This window comes from Salvelinus fontinalis, chromosome 37 (assembly GCF_029448725.1).
Source record: "Salvelinus fontinalis isolate EN_2023a chromosome 37, ASM2944872v1, whole genome shotgun sequence".
Taxonomy (NCBI): domain Eukaryota; kingdom Metazoa; phylum Chordata; class Actinopteri; order Salmoniformes; family Salmonidae; genus Salvelinus; species Salvelinus fontinalis.
Genome location: NC_074701.1, coordinates 25,753,266 through 25,766,718, shown reverse-complemented (window position 1 = coordinate 25,766,718; position 13,453 = coordinate 25,753,266).

Here is a 13,453-nt window from a genome sequence, read left to right as displayed (position 1 = left end):
AATCAATAGAATTTAAATGAAATACCTCCCATATACCAACCGCTCAATATCTACATGTTTCAAGCAGACAGACCATCATAGTCCCTGTGCCCAAGAACACCAAGGTAAACTGCCTAAATGACTATCACCCTGTTGCACTCACATCTGTAGCCATGACATGCTTTGAAAGGCTGGTCCTGGCTCACATCAACAACATCATCTCAGACACCCTGGACCCATTCCAATTCGCATACCGCCCCAACAGAGCCACAATGACGCAATCACTATTGCACTCCACACTGCCCTTTCTCACCTGGACAAGAGGAACACCTATGTGAGAATACAGTTCATTGACCAGAGCTCAGCGGTCAACACCATAGAACCCTCCAAGTTCATCACTAAGCTAAGGTCCCTGGGACTGAACACCTCCCTCTGCAACTGGATACTGGACTTCCTAAGGGGCCGCCCCCAGGTGGTGAGGGTAGGCAATAACACATCCACCAGTGTGGTGCCAGGACAACAACCTCTCCCTCAACGTCAGCAAGACCAAGGAGCTGATCGTGGACTACTGGAAACGGAAGGCCGAGGACGGCAAATTCACATCGAGGGGGCGGTAGTAGAATGCGTCAAGAACATCAAGTTCCTCGGTGTCCACATCAATAAGGATCTATCATGATCCACACACACCGACACAGTCGTGAAGAAGGCACCACCATGCTTCTTCCCCTTCAGGAGGCTAAAAAGATTTGTCATGATCCTTGAAAAGTTCCACAGCTGCACCGTTGAGAGCATTTTGACTGGCTGCATCACCACTTGGTATGGCAACTGTTTGGCATTTGACCGCAAGGCGCTACAGAGGGTAGTGCGTACAGCCCAGTACATCACTGGGGCCGAGGTCTCTGTCATCTAGGACCTCTATACCAGGATATGTCAGAGGATTGCCCTAAAAATTATCAAAGACTCCAGCACCCAAGTCATAGACTGTTCGCTCTTCTACAGCATGGCAAGCAGTATTGATGCACCAAGTCTGGAACCAACAAAACCCTGAACAACTTCTACCCTCAATTCATAAGACTGTTAAATAGTCTGTTAAATAGTTAATAAAATAGCTACCCAGACTTTCTGCAATGACCCTTTTTGCAAAAACTTCTTGACTCATCACACGCAGCTGCTACTGTTTTTGATCTATACTGTTGCCTAGTCACTTTATTCCTAGTTATATGTACAGTACCAGTCAAAAGTTTGGAAACACCTACTCATTCAAAGGTTTTTCTTTATTTTTAATATTTTCGACATTGTAGAATAATAGGGAAGACATCAAAACTATGAAATAACACCTTTGCCTTGATGACAGATTTGGACACTCTTGGCATTCTCTCAATCAGTGTCACCTGATATGTATACTACCCCTACCTTCTGTATACCACCCCTACCTTGTCACAACACAACTGATTGGCTCAAATGCATTAAGAAGGAAAGGAATTCCACAAATTAACTTTTAACAAGGCACACCTCCTAATTTAAATGCTTTACAGGTGACAACCTCATGAAGCTTGTTGAGAGAATGCCAAGAGTGTGAAAAGTTGTCATCAAGGCAAAGGGTGGCTACTTTGAAGAATCTCAAATATAAAATATATTTTGATTTGTTAAACACTTTTTTGTTTAATATATGATTCCATGTGTGTTATTTCATAGTTTTTCTGTCTTCACTATTATTCTACAATGTAGAAAATAGTAAAAATAAAGAAAACCCCTTGAATGAGTGTGTCCAAACCTTTGACTGGTACTGTACATATCTACCTCAATTACCGCGTACCTCTGTACATCAAAACAGTACTGGTACCCCTTGTATATAGTCAAGTTATCGTTACTCATTGTGTATTTATTATTACTTTTAATATTACGTTTTTTACTTTTAAATTATTTCTCTATTTTCTGTCTCTCTGCATTGTTGGGAAGGGCCTGTGAGTAAGCATAAAATGTTACTTGATTTGACCTTGCAGACCCCTTTCCTAAAAGTCAAGGAAATCACTGCCAGCTGTTTGATCACAGAACAGAATTGTATGCCTACCGAGTGGTGCAGCGGTCTAAGGCACTGCATCGCAGTGCTTGAGGCATCACTACAGACCTGGGTTTGATCCCAGTCTGTGTCGCAGCTGACCGGGAGACCCATAAGGCGGTGTACAATTGGTCCAATGTCGTCCGGTTTAGGGTAGGGTTTGGCCAGCCGGGATTTCCTTGTCCCATCGCGCTCTAGCGACTCCTGTGGCGGGCCGGGTGCATGCACGCTAACTTCAGTCGCCAGTTGTATGGTGTTTCCTCTGACACACTGGTGCTGCTGGCTTCCGGGTTAAGAGAGCGGTGTGTCAAGAAGCAGTGCGGCTTGGCAAGGCCGTGTTTCGGAGGACTCATGGCTCTCGACTTTCGCCTCTCCTGAGTCTGTAGGGGAGTTGCAGCGATGGGACAAGATTGTACCTACCAATTGGAGAGAAAAAGAGTACAAAGAATAAAATAAAAAATTAAGAGAATTGTATGTATTTTTTCTATTAATAATTATGTAGTTACATTCTCCAATCATAATCAGATATGCTATTGAGAATTTGTCATCAGAACTCTCCCTGTAATACACCAAAATATACGAATTGAACAGTTACACAGTTATAACATCAATACAAAAACATCTGTGCAGATTGATAGGTTCTACTGTAATTCAAACCTCAACAAGTATATTTTTCTGAACTACCTTGGCCAATTCCCCAGAGTTCTAAAACTACACAGTATCCCACAAGACCTCAATAAGGTGGAATCTCCTAGTATTTTTCCCTTGAGGCAAAAGCCCTTGCACACAAAACAAGTTAAGTGGATGCCCTTTGCTCCTTTACGCAAGATCATTCAGTTTTTTTCCCTGACACAGCAAATGACAATCTTCATTAGTGTCATTATTATTACTAAATGAAGCACAGAGGAAGCCTTGTTATTGCAGGCGGGAATGTGGCAGCTGGGAAACCTATCTCTGTTTACATATCAGTGGTTTTGTTTCTTTGCACCGCTCACGATCTCTCCCAAGGAATTATCTGGTCCATTCCAATGGAAAGTACATACCAGTGCTAAGTAGCTACCAGACAGGGAATGGGATGTCATTTTCGACTGAAGCTAGATGGGGATTTTTTTCACTAAACTGTAACATACAGTACATTTCACAATCCCAAAAGAATCTTGCTGGGGTCCTCTATGCAAAACAAATTGGAGCTTTAATATTTATTTTCATTTACAAAGCATTTTAGGTTTAGTCTCAACCCTGTTGTGAACATTAGCAGATGGGTAGTTTGCATGCGCCCATCCTCGTGGTGTTGCAATTATCATTGTAATGTCATATTATGGAAGTTCAAGCAGACAGACAATTTGGAACAAAGACAGGAAAAGTCTGTCCCGTTTCCAAGGTCACTACCCTTCCTACTGTTTCCTCTTTCACTGGCAGGGAATTGATTTGAATTAGAATCAGCTCTGCAGCCAAATAGGCAAAGAGAACATTGCATCCTGTGTGTCTTACCATCCCCTCGCTGAATTGAAAGTGGTGAATAATTTCCTTGGGAGCTCTACCGATATTGAATTTGTGTTTGAATATATAAAATAGTAATCACAGTCAGAAATATCCATTTGTATATATTATTCAAATTTGGCTTCAAATATTAAAGGTTCAGATAGAGACATATTTTGTTATTGGAGGAAAACCCATCTAACCAAGGGTATATTTGTTGTGTTATAAGTGGTTTAAATATGTAGGCCGTATACAGAATGTTCATGCATAAAAAAATCTAATTAATGCAAAGGACCAAAGGGACTTCATCACTTTAAAATAATGATTGCAAGCCGTTGATTTGAATCAAAAGTCTGTGTCTGGTGCATATATTTATGGATGTCTCAGTCTTGCATGTTGTATTTTGATGAATGATTGTATTTCAGGCCCTCAAGGCTGGAAAAACATGAATATTCTTGCACATCATGGGCTGGGCCGGCTGCAGGGCGTAAGCGACATCAGCAGTCGCTTAGGGCCGTATTTTCACATAGTATGCTCAGATAGCAAATACACACTGATGGTCACAACGAGATCCAGTTGTTTAAGTCATTCATTTCATAATTTGACAGGAAATAGGCCAGTTCTTTTCTTCATTTATAAAGGCGTTGACTGGAACAGGCAAGCTTTTAATCACACACACTAAAAAGCATACTGTACAAACATCTTCATTAGATTATTTTAATAAGTCTGTAATAGCAACATGTTTTAAGCAGACTACCACAGTGCCTGTGCCAAAGAACACTAACGTAACCTGCCTAAACGACGACTGACCCGTAGCACTCAAGTCTGTTGCCATGAAGTGCTTCGAAAGGCTGGTCATGGCTCATACTATTATCCCAGAAACCCTAGACCCACTCCAATTTGCATACCGCCCAAACAGATCCACAGATGATGCAATCTCTATTGCACTCCACACTGCCCTTTCCTACCTGGACAAAAGGAACACCTATGTGACAATGTTATTAATTGACTACAGCTTAGAGTTCAACACCATAGTGCCCTCATAGCTCATCAATGAGCTAAGGACCCTGGGACTAAACACCTCCCTCTGCAACTGGATCCTGGACTTCCTAACGGGCCGCCCCCAGGTGGTAAGGATAGGTAACAACACATCCGCCATGCTGATCCTCAACACAGGGGCCCCTCAGGGGTGCGTGCTCAGTCCCCTCCTGTACTCCCTGTTCACTCATGACTGCATGGCCAGCCACGACTCCAACACCATCATTAAGTTTGCCGATGACACAACAGTTGTAGGCCTGATCACCGACAACAACGAGACAGACTATAGGGAAGAGGTCAGAGGCCAGGACAACAACCTCTCCCTCAATGTGATCAAGACAAAGGAGATGATTGTGGACTACAGGAAAAGGAGGACCGAGCACCCCCCATTCTCATCGACGGGGCTGCAGTGGAGCAGGTTGAGAGTTTCAAGTTCCTTGGTGTCTTCATCACCAACAAACTAACATGATCCAAGCACACCAAGACAGTTGTGAAGAGGGCACGACTAAATCTATTCCCCCTCAGCAGACTGAAAAGAATTGGCATGGGTCCTCATGACCCATGCCAATTGACCCATGCCAATACAGCTGCACCATCGAGAGCATCCTGACCTGTTCCTGGTATGGCAAATCCTCAGCCTCCAACCGCAAGGCACTACAGAGGGTAGTGCGAACGGCCCAGTACATCACTGGGGCCAAGCTTCCTGCTATGCAGGACCTCTATACCAGACGGTGTCAGAGGAAGCCCCTAACAATTGTCAAAGGCTCCAGCCACCCTAGTCACAGACTGTTCTCTCTGCTACCGCACGGCAAGCGATACTGCAGCGCCATGTCTAGGTCCAAGAGGCTTCTAAACAACTTCCAAATCCTGAACACCTAATCAAATGGCTACTCAGACTATGCCTCAACTAACCAGTGACCCGCACATTGACTCTGTACCGGTACCCCCTGTATATTGTCTCGCTATTGTTATTTTACTGCTGCTCTTTATTTACTATTTACTTTTAGTTCTCATTCTTATCCATATTTTTTTAAAACTGTGCTGTTGTTTAGGGGCTCGTAAGTAAGCATTTCACTGTAAGGTGATACCTGTTGTATTCAGCACATGTGACTAATAAAATTTGATTTGATTAGATTTTTATTAAAGCACAATAACATGTGTATATATGGTCATATTCAAATACTTCCAACGTTCACTGCTAGAATCGATTACTTGTGGGTTGAATTGTCTGTGCAGTTTATAGCATGGGTCTGCCTCAATCTCCCAAGGGTCCTGAAATATTCAGGCCTCAAATTATTGCAATATGTCTCAAAGAACAACATGTCCTTTAATGTAGTCCTATGCTTTTTTCCTGTATATAACATTCTAAGTCACAGGAAATGAGCATATCTCTATTTCATAGTTGAATGTATCAGTGACTAAGATATGGAATATAGGCCTAATTATTTCTTAAGAACGCCATACTGCAGATGTAATCAGATAAATACTACATTTGGTTATTATGTTAGGTCTTTCTCAATGACCTCTCTTCCCTCTGTCCATAAATATACTTCAAAATACACAGACATGGTCACATTGAGGGGGCCTAGGCTATCTCACTGGAGCAGATACCATGGCCATCGTTAATTAAACTCGTAGATGTCAAAGGTTAACTAACGTTCAGTAGTGTGTCTGTAAAGTGGTAAACAAGTCAATATAGGTGTTTTTTTAATAATATTTTTTTTATTGCATGTTAATTTTTAAATTCATCTGATAAGCCATTCCAGTGAATATCTTCTGTGTTATCGTATTTTCATTTGAGCCTGTGTATATATAGCCTAATTGAAATACATCTATCATAATAAAATAATTTATTGCCTAATATAAAAATATATATAACAGTAGGCATTTTACATTTTAAACCCTGCAATGCTGCCCTCTTCAGTAAAAGGTTGCCACATTTAAATCCCTGACACTTTCTGTCAATAAAATTCGATAAAATAAATACATAGCCTTTTGGTTGTGTACACAACATGTAGCCTAATTGTGTTTGGCTGCATTGGATGTCACCATGTCATGCAACACGTAAATCAAAAACGAGACCCCTTTCCATTTGGGGAGGAGCGTAAACTTTGGTGGCTGCGTGATTACCGTACTCATAGCAGCAGAATATTATGCTGGCAGCACGATCGTGGAATTTTTTTTCTCAAAATAAGAGTCCCACAGCAAAGACATGGTAAACTTAGGAAATATCTATATTTTTTTGCACTCTAGTTTATCAGAGCACTGCAACTGTCTTTAAAAAAATGAATAGATCATTTGACCCATTTCTTTTTATATATTGTATCAGCATTTATTTTGTAAGTTGAAAGCTATTGTGTAGGCTATATTTAAAGAAATACAATTCTAATAAAATACAAATATATGTTATTGGAATTACTCAATGGAGTCTGCAAAACTTAAATGAGTCTCTGGTGACTCCTTACTTCCACCCACACCTTTCAAACATTAGGAACGTGTAGAAAATAGTTAAAATACCTGTCTCACTTAAAGTGGGGTGGGAAATACTCAGAAGGGTCTCTACTAACCAAATATTGTTAATTTTGGAAGAGGACTGTGTAGTACATATCAAAGGCTAACGACTATCAAATCTCTATAGAATCTACAAACATTGAGGACACAGCAGGAGTTTTTATGAATAATGTAATGACGGCTTTCACAGAATCTCTGAAATCAGTGAGCAAGTACAGTCCTGTGAGTCAGATTAAGATATTTATGTTATGCATTCGGAAAGTATTCAGACCCGTTGACTTTTTCCACATTTTATTATGTTATGGCCTTATTCTAAAATTGATTAAATAAAACAAGTTCCTCATCAATCTACACACAATACCCCATGATGACAAAGCAAAAACAGGTTTTTAGAAATGTTTGCAAATGCAAAGCAGAAATACCTTATTTACATAAAGTACCAGTCAAAAGTTTGGACACACCTACTCATTCAAGGGTTTTTCTTTATTTTTACTATTTTCTACATTGTAGAATAGTAGTGAAGATGTTAAAACTGTGAAATAACACATGGAATCAATCATGTAGTAACCAAGAAAGTGTTAAACAAATCTAAATATATTTTAAATTTGAGATTAGCCACCTTTTGCCTTGATGACAGCTTTGCAAACTCTTGGTATTCTCTCAACCAGCTTCATGAGGTAGTCACCTGGAATGCATTTCAATTAACAGGTATGCCTTGTTAAAAGTTAATTTGTGGAATTTCTTAATGAGTTTGAGCCAATCGGTTGTGTTGTGACAAGTTAGGGGTGGTATACAGAAGATAGCCCTGTTTGGTAAAAGACGAAGTCCATATTATATCAAGAACTGCTCAAATAAGCAAAGAGAAACGCCAGTCCATCATTACTTTAAGACATGAAGGTCAGTCAATATGGAACATTTCAAGGACTGAAAGTTTCTTCAAGTACAGTCACAAAAACCATCAAGCTCTATGATGAAACTGTCTCTAATGAGGACCGCCACAGGAAAGGAAGACCCAGAGTTACCTATGCTGCAGAAGATAAGTTCATAAGAGTTACCAGCCTCAGAAATTGCAGCCCAATAAATGCTTCACAGAGTTCAAATAACAACAGACAAATCTCAACATCAACTGTTCAGATGAGACTCCGTAAATCAGGCCTTCATGGTCGAATTGCTGCAAAGAAACCACTACTAAAGAACACCAATACGAAGAAGAGACTTGCTTGGGCCAAGAAAAATTAGCAATGGACATTAGACCGGTGGTAATCTGTCTTTGGTTTGATTTTTTGTTACCAACCACTGTGTCTTTGTGAGACGCAGAGTAGGTGAATGGATGATCTCTGCATGTGTGGTTCCCACCGTGAAGCATGGAGGAGGAGGTATGATGGTGTGGGGGTGCTTTGCTGGTGACACTGTCAGTGATTTATTTAGAATTCAAGGCACACGTACCAAGCAAGGCTACCACAGCATTCTGCAGCGATACACCATCCCATCTGGTTCGCACTTAGTGGGACTACTGCCAATTTGATTCAAAATACGTCATTTCTGAATTTTAACAACGAAAATCTGAAATCAACCCTTTTTCTCATTTATTGTGTCAAAATTGGACATGTAATAAACAACAACAAAACCTATTACATTTTGGGATTTTTGTGTTTTGTTCATAACTGGAAGTACACAGCCCCTCATCAAATATTCATGAGTCTTGAGGGGTGTGTTTACTGCTTAGTTTTGCAGCACAAAGAATGGATTAGATTGTGGGAGTGTCATAGGAAGATAAAAATACTCATGTTATCTAAGATGCAGGAGTTTTGAAGCAAGTTCTTAAAATATGAGCAAATTCACTGCCCATTTAACAAAATTCAAACAGAAACTCACCCCCAACCTGAATTAGCATTTCTTTGCACTTTGCTAGTAGAAACTAAAGACAGGAAAACACACCCAGATACTAATCTAATCAACTCAATTTAAATGATAGGCGCGTACCCCTGTGTCGCTCCTCTTTGAACTATCCACCGTCCAACTAACGAAATAACAGTTTCCCTATAACAATACAGCCATAGCACTTACCGTACAATAAAACATATCAAAATGCGTACATCTGGCCACTCTACCATAAAGGCCTGATTGGTGGAGTGCTGCAGAGATGGTTGCCCTTCTGGAAGGTTCTCCCATCTCCACAGAGGAACTCTGGAGCTCTGTCAGAGTGACCAATGGGTTCTTGGTCACCTCCCTGACCAAGGCCCTTCTCCCCCGATTGCTCAGTTTGGCTGGGTGGCCAGCTCTAGGAAGAGTCTTGGTGTTTCCAAGATATACCCTTCTTCTATACCCTCTTGGTACCCTTCTTCAGATCTGTGCCTCGACACAATCCTGTCTCGGAGCTCTAAGGACAGTACCTTCGACCTCATGGTGTCACACCCTGATCTGTTTCACCCGTCTTTGTGCTTGTCTCCACCCACGCTCCAGGTGTCGCCCATCTTCCCCATTAATCCTGGTGCATTTAAACCTGTGTTCTCTGTTTGTCTATTGCCAGTTCCTCTTGTCTCATCAAGCTGACCCGCTTTTCCCCCTGTATTCCTGTTTCTTGTTAGTTTCTGTTCTCTAGTTCTCACGGTTTTTGACCATTCTGCCTGACCTGACCCTGAGCCTGCCTGCCGTTCTGTACCTCAAGACACTGCTCTGGATTACTGACCGCTGACTGCCCTGACCGTGAGCCTGCCTGCCGTTCTGTACCTCTTCACTCTGCCCTAGATTACTAACCTTCACCTGCCATTGATCTGTTGTTTGCCTGCCCCCTGTTTCATAATTAACATTTGTTATTTCGAACTGTCTGCATCTGGGTCTTATCCTGAGGTCTGAGAGTACGAACTGGCCGTTGACAGACCCAGCAGACTCAGACCAGCTCCGCAACGCTGTCTCCTCCCAAGGAGTCAACATTGGAAGGCATGAGGAGTTGCTTCGTGGTCTTATAGAAGGTTTCCAGACCTTGGCCAAACGCCATGATCGCGCGTTGAACACATTGCTGGAGCAATTCCGTGGGTTGTCTGTTAGGCAGCCTACCACGACGGTAACCTCCCAGACCCTCAGTAACCCGTTTGTCATCAGCACGTCTCTCCCGGCCACCCTGGATTCCCGGGAACCCGGCTTACCTCCTCCGGAACACTTCGCTGGAGAGTCGGGAACCTGTTGGGCGTTTCTCGCTCAGTGTTTCCTCATCTTCGAGCTGCAGCCCTCCTCCTTCCCCTCGGACTGCTTGAAGATAGTGTACCTCATCACGCTGATTTCCGGGAGTTACTCCAGCAAGACTCCCGCAGTGTGGCAGACTATGCGGTGGATTTCCACACATTGGCTGCTGAGCCTGGAACCCGGGATCGCTGTTCGACACGTTCCTGCACGGATTGTTGGAGGAAGTTAAGGACGAGCTAGCAGCCCGGGAACTACCAACAGATCTCGACTCGCTCATCGCCTTGACCATCCGGATCGATGGGCAGCTAGGGGAACGTAGGAAGGATTACTGCCCTGGATTACTGACTTTGCCTGCCCTTGACTTGTCGTTTGCCTGCCCCCTGTATCATTATAAACATTTGTTATTTTAAACTGTCTGCATCTGGGTCTTATCCTGAGGTCTAATTACATGGCTTGGTTTTTGCTCTGACATGCACTGTCAACTGTGGGAACTGTTGGTCTCTTTCCAAATCATGTCCAATCAATTGAATTTACCACAGGTGGATTCAGCAAAGGGTCTGAAATACTTATGTAAAAAAGGTATTTCTGTTTTTTTACTTTAATAAATTTGCTGAACTTTCTAAAAACCTGTTTTTGCTTTGTCATTATGGGGTATTGTGTGTAAATGGAATGGGTGCATGTTGGTGGCAGGGAAGTCAGGCGCAGTTGAATCGAACTAGGTATAAACGGAGTTGTTTAATCAGTGTTTCACAAAACTCCAGAACCAAAATACAAAACCCGTCGCGCACCAACACATAATACACAAACATACAATCAAACAATCTCCGACAAGGACATGAGGGGAAACAGGTTAAACAGGTTAAATACACAACATGTAATTGATGGGATTGGAACCAGGTGTGAAGACAAGACAAAACCAATGGAAAATGAAAAATGGATCAGTGATGGCTAGAAGGTCGGTGACGTCGACCGCCGAACACCGCCCGAACAAGGCGAGAGACTTCGGCGGAAGTCGTGACAGTAGATTGATGAGGATTTAAAAAAAAACTATTTTAGAATAAGGCTGTAACGTAACAAAATTTGGAAAAAGTCAATGGGTCTTAATACTTTCCGAATGCACTGTAAGTTGCGTTTCATATGGTATCTATTCATTTGCGGATGTCAACCATTCCTTATGATATGTTAAGAATTGTAATTTGTACAACTTGTTACGAATTCTCAAAATGTACAAAATGTTAGGAATTTGCTAAACGTACGATATGTTAAGCGAAACATACTATTAGTAATGATTTTGCTAAACATATGATATGTTATGAATTTTAGTTAGGTGGCAAACATTAGCTAGACTAGCGGTTAGGGTTAAATTTAGCAGTTAGGCTAAAGTGTTTAAGGTTAGGGTGAGAGGAAGGATTTGCTAAAAGGGTTAGCTAACATGCTAAGTTGTTGCAAAGTAGCTAAAAAGTAGTGACTAGTTGAAAAGTTGCTAAAATGCGAAAGTAATTATATTCGAACTCGTATCCTTTGGGTTGATCAACATTTGCGTTATACTCCACCCATTCGCCTCTACTCCCCACTCTACATTCGTTTTTGTCATAAGTAACTATCTGTCTTAATGTCTTAAGTAACCATCCCAAACGTAAAATATTGTCATACCAATTTGATTGTCTCGGATTTACGGTTACTATGAGACCAGGCTGTCCCAGCACCTAATGTTAGGCTGTTTTTAGCTTGCTAAATAAATAGCTGCATAAATAAATAGTTTGATTGTATTGACATTCGCAGCCTTAGTTAGCTAACGTTACATTCGTCAGTTTTTGTCCTTAATATTGAGTGAAACTGAAAGTGCATACTGAATGGCTGGAGGAAGCAAACAATGTACCATGCCAGCTGCGATTTACAACCTGATAGCAATATTTGTTAGACTACCAAGAAACGTATTGGTGAATTATATGAATCATGCATTGAACTGCATCCATCTATTCTGCCAACAATGCCTTACTCTACGTCATGGACTTTTGAGTAAAATATAACCTATTTTTAGAACCTCTTGCAAAGTTTGTTTTGTAGCATAAACTGGGATTTTGATATTTTTTTTTACTGATATGATTGTCTGTTTCATATCTGCTAAGTACACTGAAAAAAATATATAAATGCAACATGCAACAATTTGATTTACAGTTCATATACTGTAAGGATATCAACAAATTGAATACATTCATTTGACCCTAATCTATGGATTTCACATGACTGGTACAGACAGGAAACTGTTGGTCACAGATACCTTAAAGAAATAGGTAGGGGAGTGGATCAGAAAACCAGTCAGTATATGATGTGACCACCATTTGCCTAATCTACACCCTGATAATCTAGTTTATCAGGGTGTTGAATGTGGCCTGTGGAATGTTGTCCCACTCTTCTTCAATGGCTGTGTGAGTTGCTGGATATTGGCGGGAACTGGAACACGCTGTCGTACAATTTGTTTATTTTTAAGTTTACTTTAAAAGAAATGTAACTAGGCAAGTCAGTTAAGAATGGGCCAATTGTGCACCACCCTATGGGATTCCCAATCACAGCCAGTTGTGATACAGCCTGGAATCAAACCAGGGTCTGTAGTGACACCTCTAGCACTGAGATGCAGTGCCTTAGACCACTGTGCCACTCGACCCAGAGCATCCCAAACATGCTCAATGGGTGACATGTCTGGTGTGTATTCAGGTCATGGAAGAACTGGGAAGTGTTCAGCTTTCAGGAATTGTCTACAGATCCTTACAACATGGGGCCGTGCGTTATCATGCTGAAACATGAGGTGATGGCGGCGGATGAATGGCAGAACAATGGGCCTCAGGATTACATTTACATTTAAGTCATTTAGCAGACGCTCTTATCCAGAGCGACTTACAAATTGGAAAGTTCATACATATTCATCCTGGTCCCCCCGTGGGAATTGAACCCACAACCCTGGCGTTGCAAGCGCCATGCTCTACCAACTGAGCCACACGGGACCAGGATCTCATGACGGTATCTCTGTGCATTCAAATTGCCATTATGCCTGCCCATACGTAGCACCGCCGCCACCATGGGGCATTCTGTTCACAAGGTTGACATCAGCAAACCGCTCCCCCACACGATGCCATCTGCCCGGTACAGTTGAAACCGTGATTCATCGGTGAAGAGCACACTTCTTCAGCGTGCCAGTGGCCATTG